We start from the raw sequence: 16,295 nt of genomic DNA, 5'->3' as shown, positions 1-16,295 counted from the left end.
GATGAGGTCAGAGGAGCTGGCAAAGTGGGAGCAGACACTGAGAAGCCACTGGCAAGGCAGCCACTCTGTTGTCCAAGGACAGGTGATAGTAAGCAGGCCTGTGGATGAGTAGTAGATGCTTGTTTTTTCCTAACAGTTCAGCACAGTGCAGGAGTATGTGTGTGTGGTTTTACTCCGGGCTGCAGGAGGGATGTGGAGGCAGGGTGGCTCTGTCACTGGCCCAGGCTGCGTGCATGGTACTCAGCAGAGCCCAGTGGTACAGGCCCACAGCCTTGTGTTCCCACATGCGTGTCCCATGGCTCTGCCCCTCCTGACCTCTGTCTCCAGGCCCCGTGGTCAGCAGATCTCTAAAGACTGCCATGCCCTCTTCTCATAGCATTTCAGGATCTGGGCACTGCATGGGCAGGGATGTTGTTGTGGGCGTGAAGGTTTAGGATGTGGACGTCTCTGGAACTAGCCAGCCTGCGCTGTTGGGGAAAGGCCGGGCACACGGGAACACGGCTTTCCTCTCCAGCCAGCTGCTTTTCCCAGTGCCCCTTCCTGGGCGGGGCTGAGAGCAGCTGACCTGCCCGGGGAGGGACCGTTCCTGAGCAGAGTTCCTGAGGTGCCCACTGACCCAGCCTGCTCAGCTCAGCTCGGCTCTCACTAAACCCAAACCCCACACCCCAGGCAGTGCCTGCGACCACCTGACCAGGCTCCTGGGCCGGGGTTGGGTGGAGTCAATTCCGCCTTGCCAAGTGCCCTGGGCTCCCACTCCTGGAACCCCGGCAGGCCCCTGGGACAGTGCAGGGAAGGTGGTCAGTCTTTGACAGAGGTCTCTGAGCAAGAGGGAGTATCTGCTTGCTGGTTGGTTAACCAGTTCTTGCCTGGCACAAAAGCCTCGTGCCATTGAGTTAGGTTGCCAAGATTGAAAAACTGGGTTTTCCCGTGTAAAGTTGAGTTTTCTGCTTTTTTTCAAAACTCTGAACTTCTGGCCATACCGAGTTGGCCTCCCTAGGGGGCAGAAGCTGGCTGTTGCCGAGGAGAGGCTACCCCTTGCACTGGCCATGAACCTTCTGCAACACCATCATCCCCAACACTCTCCCCTCTATAAATTTCTGTCAGTCTTCTGGGAACCTGTCTTGCCTTCCTGAAACTGCTTGGCATCTAATGATGGGATGCTGGAATGTTCCCGAGGACTCCTGTTTCCACCTGTTTGTGTGTGTGTGATGTGGTCTCTGTGGTTGTGCATGAGGCCAGGTAGCCAAGGCAACCAGCTGAGGTCCTGGCATGTGGCAGGAGATCTACTGCCCATTGTTTCCTTGGCCTGTAACCTCTGAGATGCAGGATGACCAGGAGACCCAGAGGGTCTTCCTGCTGATGGCCTTGACTTTCACTTTGATTGAAGTTCTCCTCTAGGACCTGGAGTCTGAGCTGCTGTGTCCTTAGTAGGCTGTTTCCTCCTCTCTCCTTTGAAAGTGGGTTTCTGTGTATCAATGCCCACACCTGCAGTCCCTTGCTGGGTTTGTTGGTTGTTTCTTGGGCGGGGGAAGCCTGCATGTAGATTTCCTCCTCGTGGCCTGGGACCCAGGAAGCTGGAGGACTGGAGGTGTCCTTTGGGCGCTGGGAGGGATCCAGCTCAGTCACTAGCTGTTTCTGTGAGGCTTGAAAGTTTTGTTCACTGGCTAAGCAGTTGACACCTAATCAGGACTGGAAAGCTTCAGTCCACAAGCAAGAGACAGGGAACAGGGCCCTGGAGCTTGGCGTGACAGTGCAGGGCAGGTTTGAGCACCCAGAAACCTCCTTAGGCCATGCACAGGTGGAGCTGTTGGAGGAAAGCGTGCTGGAGAGAAGCCCATGGGCTCCTCTTGGGCCACGGGACCTCAGGAGCTTCTGCCAGCTTGTGGGGCAGAGTGGCCACCTGCTCAGCACCAAGGTGGGTTGGGGTGAGGAATCCCCTCCCTGGGGCTGTCCCCCTGGGGCTATGGGATAGTCATTGAGCCTTTTCTGGGGAAGGGTCTTGTCCCCAGTCCCAGCTCTCGGAACTTGGTGAAACTGGGAAGGTTAAGCCAAACTGATCATATTTCCCTAAAGTAGGGTTTCTCCAATGGTCCTGAGGCTAAGGCATCCACCACCCTCACCGGGGCAGACACCCGCACTGGGCCCTGCCTGATCGCCCATGGCCCTGCCCCTTCTGCCCATTGCACCTATGGGCACCACCACTAACTGGCAAGGCTACGTTCACCTTCCCTCTCCCTGGAACCTGTTCCTTCAGGGGGCGAGGTGCAGGGGCGATGGTGACAGGTACTGGTGCAGCCGCCTGGATCTGCTGCTGCGGAAGTGGCCAAGGCCCCTGCCCTCTGTTCCCACGGCTGCATGCACATGCACGCTTTCGGTGCCTGAGCAGACAGATGGAACCATGCACCACCTTCCTCGTCTTCACCTTCAGCTCCCTGGGTCTGTCAGCGCCCTTCAGCGTTCCTCAGCACATCGTTTCAGTGGTGACCTACCATCCCAGCCTCCGGTGGCCTTGCTGGTCTGTCTGTGACTCTGTGGTGAGTTTTCCCAGTTTCCACTATTACAAAACAATATAACTTCCTTGTATATAAACAAAACCACTTTGACACACATGCACGTTCAAGGGGTATTTGAAATCCATATTCAAGGGGTTTTAGAATGCTCTGTTTTCCCATTCTGTAATTTTTGCAAAACTCTAAGATGCAGTTCAGTTTCAAAGCACTTACTGTTTTTTAAGGAAAAATAACATTTTGCTTAGGTTCATGGTTCAAGAACATAGTTTCCATAATTTATTTTGAAGTTAAAATGAGTGTGGCCTAGTTGTATCTGGAGCTTTTAGGTTTATATCTGTTATATTCTCTTTAAAACAGAGCAGGATCTGGGTATGGTGGCACATGTCTGGAATCCCAGCAGCTTTGGAGGCTAAGGCAGGAGGATCTTGAGTTCAAAGCCAGCCTCAGCAAAAGGGAGGCGCTAAGCAACTCAGCGAGACCTGGTCTCTAAATAAAATACCAAATAGGACTGGGGATGTGGCTTAGTGGGTAAGTGTCCCTGGGTTCTATCCCCAGTCCAAAAAATAAAATACAACAGGGGCACATGGTGGGACTTTGTCTCTCTCCCTGGCTCTCTTGCTGCTGACACCTGTGGTCCCTCCTGACTGTGCCACAGAGGCAGAGCCCCTTGGTACAGCGCTCTATGCTTTAGGCCCTGGCTTTGTGGGTAGATGTTACTTAATGGGGTTGTTTGTTTTTGATGGGGTTAGTGGTTGACAGAACTCAGAAGGTGAGAAGCCAGCAGGGGAAGGAGCAGAGGCCCCCACAGCCAAGTGGGGGGGGAGGAGGAGGAGGAGGAAGAGGAAGATGAGAGCCTTCCAGGATGCACTCTGTTTATTAAAAATCTCAACTTCAACATGACAGAGGAGACACTGAGGGAAGTGAGTATCCACCAGGGATTGGGGATGCTCCAGGCTGTGATGCAGGCAGTGCATCTGCTCTGTGTCCGGCACGGCTCAGGTGGTGGGCAGCCCGCCCTGCTGCACACCATCGCTGCTGTTGGGGGATTCCGTGTTCCACGTGCACTTGAAAACAGTTCCCCTACTGCTTCTGTGGTGATTGGCCCAGAAGTAAATGCCACCACTGTGCGGGGCCTGATGGAGCCTGCAGGAGACTCATCAGTGAGGGTGTCCCCACCTGGCATGTCTGGATTGGGTGAGTCTGCACCTGTGGGAGGAGAGCAGGAGGGGCAGGGTAGGGAGCTCCAGGCAGGGGTTTGGCAGATGCCCAGTGAGCATGGCAGCCCATGGACTGCAGGGCCAGGATGGGAGAGGGGTTACTCCCACTCAGAGGATGGGGTCTGTGAGTCCCCACCTCCCCAATCAGGACTCCCCAGCAGAGGTACTGCTTTCGGTGAATCAAGCGTGGCACCGAACAGGCGCTCACCAGATTTCTTGCTTTAATGGATGAGTGACACAGCTCACAGCCGTGAACTTGTCCTGGAAGGGAGATGGCAGAGGATGGAAGTCTCTGATTCTCCTTCCTTTGAAAATGTCCCCTGAGCTCTAAAATTCTATAGAGGGTTCAAGAGAAGAGGCAGCGTCTACTGACCCTGCCTCTCTGCCGTGACTGTCCCTAGGTAGGAGAACAGCCACAGCAATGGAGAGGCCCAGATCCAAGCAGGCAGCATGACCAGGGGCCCCGGAGCACCTGGTAAAGCACTGATACCATGTGACTTGGTTTTAGAGGCGCACCCTAGCAGTGTGTCAACGGCAGGTGGCTCTGAGCCTGTCAGGCCAGCTCTGGTCCTGTGTTGTCCTTGTCACTCCTGGCATGGTGTGGGACATCACTATTGGATCAACATTTCCTGGAGTTGCACAAACAGCAGCTTAAGGGTGTCCTCAGGATTAAAGGCCCTGGAGCTGGAAGGCGCAGCCAGGACCCTCTAGTTCAACTGGGAGATGGAGCTTCAGAGAGGTTGCCTCACTATCCTGAGCTCACACAGCCCATTAGAGCACTGTGGGGAAGCATACCCAGATCACAGGACCCCTGTCCCAGCACCTGAGTGTGGAGCCATGATCAGGGGTCAGTCCTCCCAGGCCTGGATCCTGGCTTCACTCCTTGCTAATGGGCAAGCCCTCCAGCCTTTCTGTGCCTCGGTTTCTCTGGCTGTCATAGAGGCATGAGTGGAACTTTCCCATTGGGTTGTTTTGAAGGTTTGACTAGGACGAGTGAGATCCTCCAGGTAGAGGGTCCCACGCCTGAAGCACAAGTCTGCCACCGGTGTGTGTGAGGGTCTCTGCTCCTCCTGCTGCCTGTCGCTCACTTGGACAGTACTGAGCACCTGCCTGTCTTTGGTACTGAAGACAGAGCCAGAGCCAGAGCCACGTGGAGTGTGCCTTAGCTGGGCTCTAAAGGGAGACAGGAGAAGGGAGGGGAAACATAGAGTGTGACTTACAGTTTTTTAGATTTATTTTGGCTTTAAGCACAGAGGGCAGTGAGGAGGTCAGGCCTGGGGTCAGTAGACTCCATGCCCCTGAACTGACACCAGCTTCTGGGGTCTGCAGCAGACCTCTCAGCTGTTCCAAAGCCTAGTTCTTCCCTCTGTAAGTGGAGGAAGAAAGCAGTCCAACTGCCATTTTGAGATGTCCAGGGGACTGGCCAGGTTACTTGGAACAGGCCATCGCTCACCACCTCTGAATGACCCAGGATCTCCGTGGGCAGACGTGGGAGGACAGCTCTGCAGGCTGCACAGTGGCTGAAAGCCTGGCTCAGCAACCCAGGCCCAGGTCCAGCATGTCCAGCTTTGTGACCCCAACTGCCAGCTCCCTGGCCCTCGGCTGCCCATCTGAGGGCATTTCTGGATCACTAGGTGGTTGGATGTTGTGGGGCCTGGCACAGGCCCATGCACAGTGAGCAGTCTCCTGGGGTCAGCTCTATGTGCCTCCTGCTTCCTGTGCCTGCAGGTGGATCCATGGTGACTGGAGATGCTCCCGCGCAGGTGGTGGATTCTCCCAGAAGTCGGGGGCTGCATGATCCTCTCTTCTCCAGGTGTTTTCCAAAGTGGTCGCTGTGAGGAGCTGCTCCATCTCCAAGAAGAGCAAAGCAGGTAACCCATGGAAATCTTGGCTGGAAGGAAGTGGTTCCAGAAGAAATTGTACCTGTGAGCAGGGAGGGCAACCAGGTTTGTCTGAAACAGCCCCTCCTCTCTTCTGGAGACTCCTGCTGTGCAGTCAAAGAGGCCCATGTGTCCTGGGCTGTCCAGAGCCTCACAGGCTGTCACATGGTCCTGGAGCTGTGCACCTAATGGGCAGGCAGGGTACCATCAGCACCCAGGGGCTCCCTCCTCCCCACTCCTTCCAGACACAGCAAGAAGGACTGATTGTGGGCTTTCCCACTTCCGTTACAAGGGAAATGACCCATACATAGAACTTCTAGATCATTCCACCATGTCATTAATCTGCACTTCTCTGGCTATTAGCTAGTGGGCAGACAGAGACCACTTGGCCTCTCCCTTCAGCCCCATGTCTTGTTCTGATGCTCCTGGTCTCCCCTCATTCATGCCCTGGTTCCCTGCAGAACATGAGCAAGGACACGTCCTTTGTCCTTTATCACAGCCATGTACCCCATTCAGCAGCCCTTTGATTCATGGACATGGTAGGGTGCAGCATGAGTCGAATGACCGCTGCTCGTTCACTCCCTAACTGGCCTGGACCACCAGGCAGTGAGCACCAGAAATATGATCCCTGTCCATAGGTACCTGCAGTAGCTGGGGGACATGTGAGCTGGTGGCTTCAGCACAGGTCCAGGAGGGCTGTGGCAGGTTCTTCAAGTCAGAGTGGGCCTAGAGGCAGGGAGGCTGAGCAGCCTTGTGGCAGAGGCCAAGGCAGGAGGTGGAAAGGGAGGCAGTTTCCAGCTTAGGAAGTGGCTTTTATGCCCTGCAGGGGTTTGGACTGCAGCCTGGTAGGGAACCACCGAGGGTTTTAAGCAGATGCTTCTGTGTGTGAAGTTAGAGGTCCCTTGACTCTGTCTGCTCAGGCTGCCATGGTAGCAGATAAACCAGGCCACAGGGACACTGCCCCTCTGGGAGCCTGCCCTCACCCCCGTGAGCACTCAGCAGCACCTTGACAACCCATCTTCAGTGTTGGAAGCAGCTCTTGGGGTGTCCACTGTACTTTTGGGACCCTGACATCCAGCCAGGCATTGGGGAGAGCTAGGTGGTATCTGGTCAGCTAGGTGAAGCAGGACAAGCTGTGCTCGGCCTAGGGCTGGCATGAAGGACAGCTGGGCGCAGGCAGCTATGCAGTAGCAGGTCATAATGCTAACCCTTCAGGGGCACAAGGAGAGATGGTGGGCAGAGCTCATGCAGAACTGGCACACGGGGGGCCAGAAGAGCTGGGTCCTTGGCACCAGCATGTGCCCCTCTCCCACAGTCCCAGGTCAGCATTTCCTGTGGGCTGATCCCATGGGCACAGAGGCCCAGAGCCAGGTGCTGCTCTTGGCAGAGACTGGCCTCCCAGGCAGTATGGCCCTGCTGTGTCGGAGGCTGGGTGAGCTCCTCTTTCTCAGCAGTATGTTTGACACTCAGGTGCAGATGCCACCGGCCCACTGCCCACAGCCTTATGCCCCCACATGAAAGTTCTCTGCTCAGAGAGCAAACTGACAGTCACCATGGGATAGGACTGCCTGTCCCCTGCAGTTCTGAGCCACGTTTGGGCTGTTCACAAAGTTCCCTAGCACACAGGGCTCTTCAGGGGAGGTAGAGGTGCAGTTAGAGACCTTGTGCTTTGGGGTGCCCCATGGGACTCCCCAGCATTACCCCTCTATGCCTGACACACACACTGTCAGGAAGCAGCATCCCTCCAGAGACTGCTGTTGCTCTTGCCCTCTGACCTTGTGTTGCCTTGGAATGGGGAACCAGGCAGAGCCAGGACACCTTTATCTCCCTGTCAGAACTTTAGACCTGAAATCCAGGAGCCAGATCCAAGGGTCAGAAATGCCCCCAGGAGGCGGCCCTGGGTGTTCTCAACACCACATGGAGGCAGGGCTGTCCAGGTAGAGGCTCCTACCAGCAGCAGGGCTGTCCAAGTAGAGGCTCCTACTAGCAGCAGGGCTGTCCAGGTAGAGGCTCCTACTGGAGAACAGTGGTCAGCCCTGAGTCAGTTCTCCTCCCTCATGAAGCTGGGATCGTATTAGAAATCTAATTATCACATCAATCATCTGGTAATTAATAGTGAAACTTGGTGGCGAATTTGCTGGGGCAACTAGTTGTAAATGGCAAGCTTGGAGCTGAGGCCATGTGGGGGCTGTAAAGGGAACTGGAAAGGATCCAAAACCAAGCCCTGGCTCACTCCATGCTCCCTCTCACAGTTGGCCCCCTGTTCCAGGAGAGCTGCTTTCCATGGGGTTTGGATTCATGGAGTACTAGAAGCCAGAGCAAGCCCAGAAAGCCCTCAAGCAGCTGCAGGTAAGCAGGCCATGAGCCAGGGTCCATGCTTTGTGCCCTTCACCTCTGAAACTGGGGGCAATACCTGATCTCCTGTCCTGCTGGGCCCGTCCAGTTTTCCAAGCAAAGAAGACCCCTGTCATCCCTCCACAGCCACTTTCATTCACTTTTTCCACCCACGCGCTTGTGTCATGGGGCTAGTTTGTGACAGCACTGTGGTAGGCCTGGGGAGATGCTTCCTCTTTTTAGTGGGGAGACGGGCAATGGAGCCATGAATTAAGACAAGACAAGATCATTCCAAATACTCACATGACTTCCGTAGTAGGGCTGCCTTGGACTGAGTGGGCTAAGGGGAGCCCCTGAGGAGCAGATGGCTGAGCTAACACCTGCCAACACGAAGTCACCTGCAGAGAGAACTGGAGGAAAAGCTGTCCAGGAGCAGAGGACAGCATGTGCAAATGACCTGTGTGTGGAACATCAGGGAGTTGGGGGTATAAGCCCCTGAGGGCAGCTGGCAGAGCAATGTGTGGCAGGTGTCAGGGGAGGTGGAGGTGTTTAGGACAAGATTTGCAGGTCAGTTAAAGGACTGGATGTCAGCCTTAAGGCTGGCGAGACTGTTGGAGGGCTGGAAGCACATGGGGAAGGGTCTTATTTGTGCTCCAGGACAATTTCCAGTCCCTGTGTGGACATGAAATTGAAGGAGGGTGGGCAGGAAACCCTCAGTGGTCAGAAAACAGTAGTTTGTGCCAGAGATGGGCAGCAAACTTGGTGGGAGGGGCGGGAGAGTATTTGTAGATTGAACATTTGGTGCAGATGGAGGAGACAGCCTTCCTGCTGAGCCCTATGTCTGGGGATAAATGGGATCCTTAGCAGGAGGAGGGAGCCATCACTGCAGGGAGCACATGGCCAGGGGACTGTACCACAACCAGGGAGCTGATCTCACTGGCAGTGACCACAGCTACCTCATTGAGGCCCACGTGCCAGGCCCTGCCAGGGCAGGGAACAGGGAAGACCACTTCTTGGTCTTTGGTTAGACACCAGAACTCCCACTGTGTCACCAGCACTGTGCCGTTAGCTCAGACATGGTTCCTCAGACCCTGTGGTCATCTTCCTCTTGCACTCAGGTCAAGGTTCAGTTCAACTCCATCATGCAGATAGCACACTGCTCAGCCCCAGCAGTGTGCACGTGCGTGCCTGTGGCCACCAAGGATTGCTTATGCAGAGCCACCTGGCTGTATTTCCTGGGAGGTTGGAGGAACTTTTGGAGTATTTCACTCAGACGCCAACTACACCTCCAGGGACCAGTGCTTTAGGTGCTGAGCGCTAGGCCGGGAATTTTGGGAGCTGCAGACTAGATAACAAGCTCTCTCTGCAAGCCACACCAAAAAGGCCCCTGAAACTTCAGATGCTATTAAACAGTGGCTGCGCCTATGCCCTTGAATGCTGTAAATGTCAAAGTACCACAGGGTTCAGGGAGCATTTGGAGGCTGGGTCTCTGTGAACACTGGTCGCTGCCTGTCTCTCACCCCGCCACTTGGGGAATGCCATTCCATGCCTGCACTCCCGACCCCTCTGCATGACCTCTGTGAGCTTGGCCTCTGTGAGCTCGGCCTCTGCCAGCTCATCCTCTGTGAGCACCACCACTGTGAGCTCGGCCTCTGTGAGAATGGCCTCTGTCTGCACAGTCTCTATGAATTCAGCCTCTATAAGAATGGCCTCTGTGAGCACGGTCTCTGTGAATTCGACCTCAGTGAGCTCAGCCTCTGTGAGGAAGACCTCTGTGAGCACGGCCTCTGTGAGCACAGCCTCTGTGAGTATGTCCTCTGTGAGAACGGACTCTGTGAGCAAGGCCTCCGTGAGCACAGCCTCTGTGAGGATGGCCTCTATGAGCACGCAACTGTGAGCATGGACTCTGAGATCAAGGTCTCTGTGAGGAAGGCCTCTGTGAAATCAGACTCTGTGAGCTTGGCCTCTCTGAGAAAGGCCTCTGTGAGAAAGGTCTCTGAGAGCAAGGTCACTGTGAACTCCACCTATGAGAGCAAGCCCTCCCTGAGCTAGTTCTCTGAGAGCAAGGCCTGTGTGAGCACAGAATTTGTGAGCACAGACTGTGAACAACGCCTTTGTGAACAACGCAAATGAGAGCAAGCCCTCTGTTAGCTAGTCCTCTGTGAGCTAGGCCTCTGTGATCAAGGTCTCTGTGAGCATGTCCTCTGTGAGGATGGACTCTATAAGCACAGCACCTGTGAGCATGGGATCTGGGAGCAAGTTGTCTGTGAGCATGGCATCTGTGAGCTCATCCTTTTTGAGCTCGGCCTGAGACAAGGCCTCTGTCAGCAAGGCCTTTGTGAGCTCATCCTCTCTGAGCTTGGCCACTGTGACCAAGGCCTCTGTGAGCAAGGCTTCTGTGAGCATGGCCTCTTTCAGCAAGGCAGCTGTGAGTAAGGCCTTTGTGATCAAGACCTATGTGAGCAAGGCCTCTGTGAGCAAGACCTATGTGAGCAAGGCCTATGTGAGCAAGGCCTCTGTGATCTAGTCCTCTACGAGCTAGGCCTCTGTGAGCACAGACTCTGTTAGCAAGGTCTCTGTGAGTATAGTTCTATGATTAAGGCTTCTGTGATCTAGTCCTTTGTGAGCACGGCCTCTGAGACCGTGGCTTCAGTGAGCAAGCCCTCTGTGAGCATGGCCTCTGTGAGCATGGACCCTCTGAGATTGGCCTCTATGAGCATGGACTCTGTGAGCAAGGTCTCCGTGAGCACAGTCTCTGTGAACAAGGCCTCTGTGAGCAAGGCCTCTGTGAGCACAGTGTCTGTGAATAAGTCCTCTCTGAGCAAGTTCTGTGTGAGCGTGGAATCTGTGAACTCATGCTTTCTGAGCTTGCCCTGAGACAAGGCCCCTCTGAGCGAGGCCTCTGTGAGCCCATCCTCTCTGAGCTTGGCCTTTGTGAACTCGGACTCTCTGAGCTTGGCTTCTGTGGACAAGGCTTTGTGAGCAAGGCTTTGTTAGCACATCATCTCTGAGCAAGGCCTCTATGAGCACAGTCTCTGTGAGCATGGACTCTGTGAGCTTAGACTCTGAGCCACGGCCTCTGTGAGCTCTGATTCTGTGCCTCTGTGAGCATGGCCTCTGTGACAAAGCCCTCTGTGAGCTCATCCTTTGTGAGTAAGTCCTCTGTGAACAAGCTCTCTGTGACCAGGCCTCTGTGAGCTCAGCCTCTGTGATCAAGGCCTCAATGAGCAAGAATTTTGTGAGCACAGCTTCTGTGAGCTAGGCCTCTATGATCAAAGCCTCTGTGAGCAAGGCCTCTGTGAGATTGTCCTCTCTGAGCTTGGCCTCTGTGAAAAAGAACTCTGTGAGCAAGGCCTCTGTGAGCATGGGTTGTGCAAACACGGCCTATGTTAGCAAGGTCTATGTGAGCAAGGCCTCTATGAGTTAGTTCTCTGTGAGCTAGGCCTCTGAGAGCACGGCCTCTGTGAGCATGGCCACTGTGACCAAGTACTCTGGCGGTGGCCTCTGAGCAAGGTCTCTGTGAGCAAGGTGTCTGTGAGCTTGGCCTCTGTGAGCTCATCCTCTCTGAGCTTTGCATCTGTGAGCACAGACTCTGTGAGCAAGGCCTCTGTGAGCACAGCCTCTCTGAGCAAGGTCTCTGTGAGAAAGGCCTCTGTGAGCATGGCTTCTGTGAGCTAGGTCTTTGTGAGCAAGGCCTCTGTGAGTATGGCATCTGTGAGCATTGCTTCTGTTAGCACATCGGCTGTGAGCAAGGCCTCTGTGAGCACAGTCTGTGTGAGCAAGGCCTCTGTTTGCTACTCCTCTCTGAGCTTTGCCTCTACTAGTTCAGCCTCTGTGAACAAGTTCTCTTTGAGCAAAGTCTCTGTGAGCCAGGCCTCTTGAGCAAGGCCTCTGTGAGCTTGAACTCTGTGACAAAGCCCTCTGTGATCTAGTCCTTTGTGAACTATGACTTTGAGAGCATGGCCTCTGTGAGTAATCCCTTTGTGAGCAAGTTCTCTGTAAGCAGGCCTCTTTGAGCACGGCCTCTGTGAGGAGAGACTCTATGAGCTCGGCGTCTGTGAGTACAGACTCTGTGAGCAAGGTCTCCATGAGCAAGGCCTCTGTGAGCTAGTCCTCTGTGAGCTCATTCTCTCTGAGCTCAGCCTCTGTGATCTCGCTCTCTGAGCTCAGTCTCAGTGAGCAAGGCCTCTGTGAGCATGGCCTCTGCGAGCAATGTTTTCATGAGCAAGGCCTCTGTGAGCTAGTCCTCTGTGAGCTAGTCCTCTGTGAGCTCAGCCTCTGAGAGCACAGCCTCTGTGAGCATGTCCTCTGTGAGCTCTGACTCTGTGAGTATGGACTCTGTGAGTAATGCTTCTGTGAACATGCCCTCTGTGAGCAAGGTTTTCATGAGCACGGCCTCTGTGAGAAAGTCCTCTGTGAGCACAGCATCTGTGAGAAAGTCCTCTCTCAGCATGGAATCTGTGAGCTCATCCTTTCTGTTCTTGGCCTGAGACAAGGCCTCTGTGTACAAGGACTCTATGAGTTTATCCTCTCTGAGCTCAGCCTCTGTGAACTCGGCCTCTGTGAACACATCACCTGTGAGCAAGGCCTTTGTGATCAGGGCATCTGTGAGCAAGGCCTTTGTGAGCAGGGCATCTGTGAGTAAGGCCTCTGTGATCAAGTCCTAAGTGAGCAAGGCCTCTGTTGTCTTCTCCTCTGTGAGCTAGGCCTCTCAGAATGTGCCTCTTTGAGCGCGGCCCCTGTGAGCAAGGCCTCTGTACACAAGGTCTCTGTGAGCAAGGCCTCTATCAACAAGGACTCTGCAATCTCATTCTCTGTGAGCTTGGCCTCTGTGAACATGGCCTCTGTGAAAAAGTCCTCTTTGATCTCCTCCTCTGTGAACTCGTCCTCTCTGAGCATGGCCTCTGTGAGTAAGCCCTCTGTGAACATGCTCTCTGTGACCAGGCCTCTGTTATCAAGAATTTTGTGAGCACAGCCTCTGTAAGCTAGGCCTCTATGATCAAGGCCTCTGTGAACATGGCCTCTGTGAGCTTGGAGTGTATGAGAATGACCTCTGTGATCGCAGCCTCTGTGAGCACAGCCCCTCTGAGCAAGGTCTCTGTGAGAAAGGCCTCTGCGAGTATGGCCCCTGTGAGCAAGGCCTCTATGAGCACATCCTCTGTGAGCACGGACTCTGTGTGATCTTCGACTCAAAGCACGGCCTCTGTGAGCTATGACTCTGTGAGTATGTACTCTGTGAACATGGCCTCTGTGAGCTAGTCTTATGTGAGCAAGGCCTCTGTGAGCAAGGCCTCTGTGATCTAGTCTTATGTGAGCGAGACCTCTGTGAGCAAGTTCTTCTTTAGCACGGCCTCTATGAGCATGGTCTCTGACAGCTCGTCCTCTCTGAGTTCGGTTTCTTTGAGCTTGGACTCTGTGAGCAAGGTGTCTGTGAGCACAGCCTACCTGACAAAGTTCTTTGTGAGCACGGCCTCTGTGAGCAAGGCCTTTGTGAGCACAATCTTTGTGTGGAAGGCCTCTGTGAGCACAGTCTCTGTGAGCAAGTTCTCTGAGCTTGTTGTCTGTGAGCAAGGCCTCGGTTAGCACAGACTGTGAGATCGGCCACTGTGAGCTCAACATCTCTGAGAACGGCCTCTGAGCAAGGCCTGTGTGCTTGGCCTATGTTAGCAATTCCTCTGTGAGCTCTTGTTTGCTTCAGAATGAATAGAAGCACAGAGGACACAGCAGATGTGTCATGGGTTGGGAAGCCAGTCACAGGTTGACCAGAGTTCCCTGCTAGCTGTGGAGGCTGACCTGTTTCAAGGGCCTTTTTCCTTGGAACTCCTGAGATGAATGGCCATCATATGGGGCCCTGCATACTTGCTTTCATGTCATGCTGCAGGATGGGGAGGGAAACTCTTTAGCCACCAGAAGGGTAGGGAGCCCGGCCACCACCCACCTTCCTCCTGAGGAAGATGAGGGTAGAGAAGTAATGTGGTAGAGTAATGTGGCTTGCTGACTGTGTGTCATAGAAACCAAACTGCAGTTCAAGGCACTGTGCACTGAACCACACCTTGCCACTCCTGTGTCTTGAAGAGCACAGAGTGCCTACAGCCAGGGAGGAAAGGGTGTTTGTACCAGGCAGGCTTCAGAGTGTTGCCTAGGCCTGGATCTGTGTTTGTGTAACTGTTGCTAGAATTGTATAGCCAGAGTGGAGTGAGGTGTTTGGGAAGGCCTTGAGCTTACACAATGTAGAGTCCCTTGCAAGAAAAAAGAATAAAGTATTCACATAAAATAATCCTTGAGATACCTTCGTAAGAGAGGCCTGTGGATTCAGCTCCAAGACCCTGGATGTGCCACCCCTCGGAGCCGCCATGCTCTGTTGAGCAGCAACAGACTTCCTGGGCTTCCTTCTTGCCCAGCTCAGGGAGCCCTGCAGGACTCTGGCTGCCTGTGGCTGCTCTTGGCCCAGGTGTGTCCCCAGCCAGGACTTGGCTTTGAGTCCTCAGCCATCACACCCCCCTCAGTCTGTGAGAAGAGTGGAAGACTGCTTCCAGGGAGAAGGTGTGAGACTGCAAGCCACTTTCTGGACAAGGTGCCCACTGGACCATGGGAGGCAGATGGAGGAAAGAGAGAGAAGCAGGCCACACCTGTGCAGGGGCACAGGCACCTGGCTTCCAGAGTTACTCCTGTTTAATCCACTCGCAGGAAGCCTTTCCCCATGTGGTGATGCTTTAAGCTTATAGAGCTTTAAAGAAGATGGGAAGCAAACCAAAGAAAGCGGATGGTGGGTGTCGGGTGGGAGTGGGAGGGAGAGTGTCCATGGGACGTGGGTGGCCAGCTGAAAATGTCCAATGTGCCCCAGTCCCACCCTGCTCTGTCCCTCACTGGGCATGCTGCCCAGGTGCTCCCTGGAGCATGAAGCCAGGGACCCAAGCCCATGGAATTACACTAGGGGTGCTGGGGCCCTGGGGCCAGGTCTGGAGGGCCTCTGTTGATGGAGGCATAAAGCAGTCCAAGGCCACCCCTGGTGCTGGCCCTGGCAATCCCTACTGACTCCTGGCTGCCTTTTGCAGGGGTGCTCCCATCTCTACTTGACCCCAGCCCCTGCCAGGACCTGGACCTATGGCAGGCCTGATCTGGCCCCAGATGGGACCAGGTGGGAAATGGGAGCTCAGATGGGCAGGTGAAGAAGAAAGGAGGAGGGTTGGCCAGCCCTCCTGCCCAGAGAAGACCAGTTCTGCCAAGAACATGGAGACCCAGAACTGCTGTTCAGGGAGTCACAGAGCATGCCTGACTGGCGTAGGGAGCCTGTCCCCCAGAGTCCTGAGCTGCACCCTCTGCATGGGTTAAAGTAGAGCCTGGGCCTCGGGAAAATGCTGAGTTTGTGCTGAGATCAGAAATGACGGAGGCACAGTGATGGCCTGGGGAGGTGCCCTGCCAGATCCCGGTGGTGCCGTGGATATCAGCACTGACCTCGCTGCTGGGGAGCAATAGCCACACGGTCACTCCCACCTGTGAGCACGTGAGCTCTCTCCCAGGGAAGGTGGAGAGACCTGTGTTCACCCACACTGGGATATGCCAGGGGGACTCGGCGCAGGACCTCAGCCTCAACTCAGCAGAAGCCATTTGGGCGTCACCTTGGGCTCCAGCTGGCTCAGTGGAGGGGCCCAGATCCTCCTGGTTATGCAAGTGAGCCCTGTTTGGTATGTGATGGTGGGGTGATCCAAGGACATGAGCACTCAGAGTCAGGGGTCATCAGAGGCCATTGTGGATGCTGGTGAATAACTCAACTGCTCTCAAAGACACTGTCACTCTGGTAGGGACATTTGCCAAGCATACAACAGCCTCCTCATCAGCACACTCATGAGGTCACCACCCTTGACACTTCTACCCAACAGACAGGAACAAGAGGGTCCTGGAACTGAGAGTCAAACTTACATTCCACACCTGGGACCTGTAGGTAACTGCTACTGTCTGCAGAGCCTCTATTGGTACCCCAGATGGATGGTCCCTTTACCTTTGTTCAGCGCACCCCTGGCACCTCCTGGAGCTCCCGACCCAGGACGAGGCTCCTGGAAGCAGGTCTTTGCCGATGGCCATGTGGATTTGACTGCATTAAGCCCATGGTGCTCCACATGCGGCTCAGCAGGAGTTGGGGCTGGGGGACCCGCCCTCTCGGTTTTGACAAGCCCTGCAGGGCACACTGGTGCAGGGTCCAGGTCAGGATCCCTGTGCTGGGCTGCAGCTCTCCTAATGCTCCCACCCCGCCCTCCGCACTGCCCGGAATTTGTGCCACTGTCCTCGGCCCATGGAGCCACGGCTTGGGCATGGGGTGGCATCTCCTCTCCTCGACCATTTCTCCCACAAGATTC

At 54.8% G+C, this 16,295-nt stretch overlaps 1 long non-coding RNA gene across 1 annotated transcript; it reads left to right on the top strand.

Annotated features, from left to right (window-relative positions):
* The first annotated feature begins 4,213 nt into the window (after nt 1–4,213).
* Nucleotides 4,214–7,957, top strand: LOC306652278. Its single transcript, XR_013761349.1, has 2 exons — nt 4,214–5,598; nt 7,860–7,957. It is a non-coding gene; the product is annotated as an uncharacterized lncRNA (long non-coding RNA).
* Nucleotides 7,958–16,295: the final 8,338 nt, after the last annotated feature.

This window comes from Sciurus vulgaris, assembly GCF_902686455.1.
Source record: "Sciurus vulgaris genome assembly, contig: HiC_scaffold_170_arrow_ctg1, whole genome shotgun sequence".
NCBI classification, from domain to species: Eukaryota; Metazoa; Chordata; class Mammalia; order Rodentia; family Sciuridae; genus Sciurus; species Sciurus vulgaris.
This window is presented reverse-complemented; position numbering and strand designations above follow the sequence as displayed.